The following is an 8,730-nucleotide window of genomic DNA, read 5'->3' on the forward strand; positions in this document are numbered from 1 at the left end:
GGGCATTGAATATGTTTTGTGTTTGTTATATGCCAACCAGAGTGTCCTATGAACCTCTCTCAAACATACCTGAAAAGGAACAGAGTTAGAAACAGATATTACCTCCCAGAGACAAAACATATTTTCTTGGATTCATCTCACCTTTTCTAGGTGGCTCACAAACCTCTCCGAAGCTTACCTGGAAAGGAGCCACATTATAAACAGACCCTACCGACAGAGACAACAGATATTTTCTCAGGCTGCCTTCACCCTTTTCGCAGAGAGAGCACACACACTAGACAACAGGACAATTGTTATCAGATGCTTTTATAATACGTAAAACAGGTGCAGATATATACAAAATTGTGGCAACAAATTTAAAAAAAACTGGTGACAAGGAAAGAACACATCACAAATACTTTTTGTATATGTCCCCTTTCTGCTGGGCTTCTGCTAATTAGTTTGATACAAGTAAGTGTTCTTGGTGGATGAAGAATTAGCTCAATGGATTTCACGATACTCCTCTCTGCCTTACAGAGCAACTATTGTTTCCTGAGAAATTGACTGTGTTGTTGTTGACTCAGTTTGTAAAGACTCTCAAAGAAACTCTTACAATACATCCTATATGTGACCATACAAGAAATCAATAGATCTAGGCTAAAAACTATACATTATAGGAACATATGCCCTACCAACACTGTTGGACTTGGCCCTTTTTGCAGGGCCATCCCTAAACTTTTTGCTTTTCTCCTAGCCTTTTTTCTGACGTGGTGTTGGTGGTTTTAGGACTCTGGGCACTTTAGCACTGCTGTTCAGTGTGAAGTGCTTGTGCTCTCTATGTTAAAGATGGTAAGATTGGTCTACCAGTATTTAATCTACCTGGTAGTCCCTGGTAAAGTGATATCTCATATACCCAGGGCTAGTAAATTAAATGCTACTGGTGGGCTTGCAGAGCTGATTGCTCCACCCACCAAAGTAGCCTTTTAAACCTATCCCAGGCCTTTGCCATTACAGGGCCTGTGCATGTAGTGTGACTGACACAGTTAACTGGCACCTAAAGTGTGTGCCATGTCTGTGACCCCCCTTTTACTGCATGCCAGTCACCCCTAAGGGAGGCCCTATGGGCAGGGTGCATTGTAGGCAAAGATATGACATGTACCTTAAGTGTGTGTGATGTCCTGGTAGTGACAAACAGCCATTTTGGTTTCTCACTTCTGTGCCGCTGCCCTCCCATAGGAATGCATTGGGGATTCCCTGATAAGTGTTTCAGTGGTAATTCCTGATATGAGAGGAGCAGCGTGGTGACGTTTGGTATATTTGGAATAGTGATAATAAATTATGTGCACTGGTGTGCGCAGATTTATTATAACTATTTTAGAAATGCCACTTTTAGAAGGTGGCGTTTCTGTGTGCTATGTGTCTGCCTACCTGATGTGAATTGCATGTTTGGCTTTTGAATGACAGGGGCTGGTGAGATGTGTGTGGCTCCAGGAGGGGCAGGGTGAGTCAGCACCAGGCTGAATGGGACATCTGCATTTGGAGTAGTGGGAGTAGTCGTCCCTTGTCCCTGAATGGGTCGGTGCATAGACTGTACAATGCTGTCACCACCCCCTGTGGTGTGTCTGATCGCGAGCCCCCACCTGACAAAGGGGAAGCGGAGCCTGGTAATTAGAGCTGATACTGATGAAGCCAGAAGGAAATCCCCGATGAGTAGGGCTTGGGGAGACATCCTGTTGGGACTGAGCCTCGTTCCAGTAAGTTTTCCTGGCCCGCGGCCTCACGAAGGAGCCCAGTGAGTGGGGCTGTGTTGAGAAGTCTGGTAGGGGGGGTGTCAGGGCACATTGTCGGTGCCCCCCCTACTGTGGTCATTCCCCTTGCAGCACAGTGGCGCCAGTTCTGTCAGGGCCAGTTTGTTGAGTCCCATTGAAGGACTCAGGGCACAGGAGTGCCCGTATTGTCCTTTTCCCTACAGCTGCCCCACGGACAGAGGGCAGCTGCACCAAAGGGGGCATTGTTGTTTTCCTGATGAGGAGGGGGTGAGTTACACTCCCGCAAGCCCCAGCGCATTGTGTGCAGTGAGATTGCTGCCAAGGCAGCCAGAGGGCCAGTTGAGAGGCCCTAGGTTTACAGAGCCCTGACATTCGGGACAAAGGGCTTTGGGTCCCAGTGAAAGCAACAAATGTCCCACAGGGTTACCAATCAATTGGTAGAGAGTGGAAAAGTAGTACGTATTTAATTTTTCAGATGGCTAGCAATACCAATCACACACTTATATATATTGCAGGTGTTCAGAAATGTTAAGCATAGGTAAACAAATATACCCCTAAGTCCACCAGAGATTGCAGGCTTATGTCACTATGGCACACCATCTACACTATTTAGACAAGATACAAAATTAGAAAACAGAGAGTAGTTTTTGGAAAAAATTGTATATATACTTTGTATATTTATTCAGATAAAAAACATTTTATCACAAGGATCACAGATTTAAAAAACATACATGAAATATGTTGAACATTTCATAAAAACATTTAAAAACACATGAAGTAAACAGAGGATTAAAAGTTCGAAAGAACGTGGGTCGACGCGGCGTTTCGGTTACAGTCAAATACAAAAACCTTCTTCAGGACCAAGTTCTAAAAAGAAACAAGAAATTACTTTTTTGCAGTTCCAATATTATCAAACAGAGCTTTTGTCCAAAAACAACACTATTAGTTGGCTACATTATTTTGTGATTGGTGCTTACATAAAAAAGAAAGGTAGGTGGTGGATGACTTTATTGGTATTGCTAGGAGACATCATTTATAGTACCAAAATATGGGGCCCAGTTTATAATAGTTGGGAGAGTTTCACTCATTTGGATTTCATTATTATATAGGTATTGACATTTAGTTTACCTGTATTGTATTAATAACTTCCAGATAAATCTTGGGAAGCCATGAGCCGGTTCTAGAATCCGGTTAGGAACTGAGTATAAGTTCTCGATTGTTTTGACTTGAGCTTCAATGATATCTATAATTAATAATACAGATAGGATCAATGATTTGCCTATTTAGTTCTTATAAATAGTGAAATTTGAATTTTACACGTTTCTACCTTGTGGTTGTTAAAGGAATGGACCTCGCTCTGGTAGTAGGAGCCACCGATATTGGACTGCAAATATGCTGTAAACAAGTACATCTGGTGTTATATTGCTGTCAAAGGAGTGATTGCCAAATATCAACGAGGTCTTTAATAATATATTACTCACCCAGATTTATATGCCTGGCGGATATTTATTTCCACGAGCTTTTCAATTTGCTTGTGTGTCAATGACTATAATTCACTTCATGGTGGGGGTTATACTGCCTCTGTTTTAATGCAGAAAGGTATATAAACATATGATATTAGAGTTCTTGTTTGTTGTATATCACGTTTTAGAATGTATTTGTAAAAAAACCTGTTTCTTTAGTTAATCTATCCTGTGAATATATATTTTAAGCATAGTCACTATATCAAGTGATTATTTTGCCGGTGTTGCAGTTATTTGTATCCCTGGCATTATGTCGGGAAAGCGCTAGCATCGATAACAGCATGGGTTTTTAAATGCCGGATGGTTAAATAGCACTTTGAGGCTAGATAGTTAGATCTATATCTCATGCGGGTCATGTTCAGTTAGCAGACACCGCAGTCCTGCAACAGCGGGTATTCTTATAGTGTAGACGCTAAGCATTTAAGTAGCTTCCTAGTCTGCAACGATTTTAACATTTAAAGCGCACGAGTAACTCGAACGCGGAGCCATCTGATTTAGCAGGCGTCGACATTCAGATCGTACGACCGGGTGTAACTCATGCTCCTTACCTTAGGCGTGTAATTCGGCCTCCCTGCTCCTACTCCGGCGACGTGTTCCTGGGTCTCATGTAGAGTAAAAGTTTAAAGAGACCGGGTTGTTTGCACTATTTATGCTACGTGGCCACTGATTGGGCGGTTAGCCTCGTAGTTGTTTATTGGTGGGTTGCGGTGTCACCTGACTATGTTTGTTTACAGACATTTACCAAAGCGCGGTGCGCTTTTTATGTAGTAAGCAGTTCACGCAGTTCTAAGTTGTCATGTTGTGATACTAGCAAATAAATTTAATTAACTATTGTATCGCCGGTTTTGTTTTTAAAATTTAAACAAAAATACGGCAGACAACCATATGCTACTATTTATGTGGAGACGAATTAACAAACCCACGTTGGTTGTGGAGACGCTGTATGTCACAGATATTATGTGACTAAAGCCCTAAGGTCAGATAAAACTATCCTGATAGCATATACAGTTGACGAAAGCACTAAAAAATATATTGAATTGATTGTGATATTATATCTGGTCGCCAACATGTGTATTTAGGTAGTATGAGGAGCTGGACCAATTAGAATGTAAGCTGATAATGCAGAAAAGTCCAGGGGGTACTCATGGTTGTGTTAACCGGTAATATGAATAACCAACCAATGTACTCTAGTAAATTTTTAGGCTATTGCTTATGGCTCAAATAACTGCTTCTGCATAGGTTGTTCCATTTTGGGGTATCGTATACCTGGTTGACATGTATTATACTTCTAGTGGTATTGTGGTATTGTTACTTAGACAAGCCACATATAATATCAGCCTCTAGTTGTAACAGCATGGCGCATAATGTGGCTCACCTTAGCTGTTATATCTAGTTGCGTTTATGGATTGAATATGCCGTGTTTTAAGGTCTTCGAGGTTATAGGGTGGCTTGGCATTAAACCTAGATGGGGCTAGGGATTCTAGATGATAAAGCCTCAAAATAATTTTGACATGTATTATAGTCAACGATATTGTAGGGTGGCCTAGTATTAAGCCTAGAGGGGGCTGGGGACTCTAGATATTGAAGCCTTAGTATCTTTTTGATGGATATTGCTGGTTCTTAGACTATCTTTTCCCAGTCTTCTCTGCTATTGAGACCAGCCCTGACACTATTACATCTGGACATAAAGAACTGTTCTCGTCTTTTCCTCTTCTGGGTCAAATTGCCGCCCCTTGTGCCTAGAGTGACATGTTCTAAGCAGCACCAACGGAGATCATTAATCTCGTGTTTCGCTGTCTTCCAGTGTTCTGTTAGGGGAGCACCGACCTTGTTTGTGCGTATGGCTGATCTGTGCTCATTAAGTCTAATTCGCACTTCTCTTGAAGTTTCCCCTATGTATATTAGTTCACAAGGGCAGCTGATAAGGTAGATGACGCTACTCGTCCTGCAGTTCATAAAGCTAGCTGGTTTCAGCACAGTGTTTTTGATGGTAATAGTATTGCCTCGAATGATGTTTTTACAATTGGTACAACCAGAGCAGGGAAAGGTGCCTGTAGGCATAGGTGCATTATCAATGCAAGGTTGAATCGCTCTGTTGGTTTCTCTGTACGTGTGAACCAAACTATTTCTGATGGTTCTGTTCCTTCTGAAGGAAAACATAGGTTTGGGTAATTTATTGTTTTGTTTATCGGTGACTAAGTGCCAGTTCCTATTTATGATGTTTTTAAGTTTATTGCTGATGGGGTTGTAGTTTGTAACGAAAATGATGGGCTGGTTGGCGGGCTCTCTCTTCTCTTTCGGCTGAAATAAATTGTCTCGATTGAAATATTTGGCACGCTTGTACGAGTGTCTAATTAGACGCTTTGGGTAACCTCGTTCCAAGAATTTTGTTTTTAGAATAGTGGCATGTTTTTCAAAATCTTGGGATGTTGTACAATTTCTCTTGAGTCTCAAAAATTGACCAAATGGTATGTTGTTGACCTGACTTGGTGGATGGTTGCTTTTATGGTGGAGCATGGTATTTCTATCCGTGGGTTTCGTGAAGAGTTCTACATTTAATGTTCCATTGGTGTTTTTAATGATGAGGTCAAGAAATTCACAGCTGTGATTGTCAACATGGGAAGTGAACCTAAGGTTATCATCGCCAAGGTTGAGCCATGCGATGAAGTCTCTGAGGGTCTCAATGGGCCCCGTCCAGATGAAAAAGACATCATCAATGTAACGGGACCACATTGAGACATTTTCATAAAACGGAGACACTGTGTTAAAAATATGTTGTTCTTCAAAGTTTGAGACGTACAAGCATGCCAGGCTGGGGGCACAGGTGGCCCCCATGCTGGTCCCCTTGGTCTGTCTATACAGTTGTTTGTTAAACAGAAATAGATTATTCTTCAGAACTACAGAGATACAATCAATAATAAATTGTTCATGGTCCGTGAGGTCTCTGTTGTCTTGATTGAGGATGGTGGTCACAACTTCTATGGTGGCATTTTGGGGAATATTGGTATATAATGATTCAATATCTAGTGTGACTAGAAATTGAGAATGTGGGTCAAAGGCAAGGCCTTCTATTTTCTGAATAATGTCTGTGGTGTCCTTCGTGTATGCTTTTTGTATTGTGACCAAAGGTTGTAAAAAAACATCAGCATACTTACTCAGTGGTTCCGTAAGGGACCCAATGCTTGAGACAATGGGCCCAGTGAAAGGCCAGTTGGCCTGGGGTCATTTGCATGGGTGGTACCTGTGTGTACTGGAAGGGCACCAGGCCCTAAGGATTGCATAATGTGGTCATGCTTATGAGGTCGGCACATAATTTATCTTATATCTAATGTGATTTATTTCTTAGGATGTTTATGCATAACGTGTTTATGCTCTTTAGGCCTTGTGCGTAACATGTTTATGCTAATGAGGTTTGGGCCTAGTGTGGATATTGTATTGTATTGTATGTTGGATTTATATAGCGCTTATAACCCAGGGGTCTCTAAGCGCTTGCCTTGGGAACCCGTCCTGGCTTTTCCCCGTGAGATAGTCCCTACAGGGCATCCCCAAGGTGAAAGCCAGGCATCCCGCCGCGGGGGGCCGTTGTGGAGATTAAGCAAGCTTAATGCCCAGAGTTGCAGAGTGTGAACCCATGATTAGGTCAGGCACCGAAGCGAGAATTATCCAGTCCGTGAACATTTGAGCTCAAGACCCTGCCCTGTCGGGAATTGAACCCTGGTCCCGGGTCTGACCTCTGCTTCAGGGTCTGCCTGCTCTAACCAGTGAGCCACACTTCCCCACGGATATGCCTAATGTCATGCTATGATATTTTAGGATGGTGTCCAATGTAACTATGATAATGCTTAGGTCATTATTGTACCAGTAGTTACTGGTTGTGGTTTATATTTACTTACCTGCTCTGATGGCTCTGACCATGGGCCGATTGGCCTGGTCCTGTATATAATCCCCTGTGATAATGGCCTAGTGCCAGTTGGCACAGTGTAAATGTGTTAATATGTCTCTAATGTGTTTATGATAATACAAAGGCAATTTTTGATATAACCTTGTGTGGAGTACTTTTGTGGTGTGCCTAGTGAGTTGCTACTGTGAGTGTGTGTTGTGCAAACGCTTCACACATTGCCTCCGGGGTAAGCCTGACTGCTCGTGCCAAGCTACCAAGGGGGTGAGCAGGAGTTATCTTCAGCGTGTAACTCCCTCGCCCTGACTAGAGTGGGGGTTTCTGCCAGGCTTTGGTGCAAGCCATAGCCAACTATAAATCCCTTTTCTAACAGGCACATTAATTCATGTTAAACATAGCAACAGATTGTTATGCAAGGGTTACCACAATGCAGTCACCATCAGTTTTGGCAGTAAATGATATGGGGCCATAAGCCATATTTAAAAAATGGCCAGGTACATGGTGGCCACCAGTAAAAATAATAAGTACACCCAGGACAAGATTTAACAGTGATATTGATAATGATTAGTCAAAATGTATTTGTTGCTGTACCAATGCACACAAATTGGACCGATTCAACAAAGCTAATTTCATATAAGTATGCCTAACATGTGTGTGCAAATCGCTTTTTTCTGAGTGGAAACCCTTTTGTAATACACAAAAATTGAGTTTTGCAATTGAAAGCATATATGTTCGTGGGTATTTTAGAATCATTTGTCTTTTCCATTTGAGAAATATTCAGAAATGTACTTCTGAGAAGAGAATGAGTAAATCCTATGTGTGTAGATGGTATGTAACTTCCCCACACTGAAACATTTTTTTATGGTGTGGGTTTTGGGAAGGAATTTCTTATTGATGAACGTATATTCCTTTTTGAGCAGTACTTTAAATGGAAATATAGAAGTGCAGGTACTTAGGGACTCATGTATGAGAAGTGAGGCATCGCTGTGTGAAAACAGCGATGCATCACTTTTCGTTGCGCCCTCCTTGCGACATGCTGGATGCGCCATATTTACAGTATGACGCATCATGTCGCAAAGAGTTACAGCTACGTCAGTATTTCTGACATATCTGTAGGCGCAAAAATGACGCTTTGCTGGAGTGTGCCACGAAAGTGACTCAACTCCATCAACGGATCATTTCACATGGGCAAGTCCCATTTGAAATGTTCTTGTGTCAGTCTTACACCTGCTGTGAAGCAGGCATAAGATATTGACGCATTTGCCTCCTAGAAGTGACGCAGTGAAATCTCATATCACTGCGTCCCTTCTACGAGGTTTACTTGCATCAGAACACCCACCCTGCATACATTATGCCTGGCACATGTATAATGTGGCGCAGGGGTTTACATAGTGAGGCTTCTACCTAGATGGGTTGCTTTGTAAATATGATGCAACATGGCGCATTTTTTAACCTGCCGGTGCGTCACAAAAAGTGACACACCTGCGGCTGAAAAGTGACGCAACGGCTCATAAAAAAGCCCCTTACTGTTTAGAGTACCTGTTTGCTCCTGAGAAGTGCT

This window comes from Lissotriton vulgaris, unplaced genomic scaffold (assembly GCF_964263255.1).
Source record: "Lissotriton vulgaris unplaced genomic scaffold, aLisVul1.2 SCAFFOLD_466, whole genome shotgun sequence".
Taxonomy (NCBI): Eukaryota; Metazoa; Chordata; class Amphibia; order Caudata; family Salamandridae; genus Lissotriton; species Lissotriton vulgaris.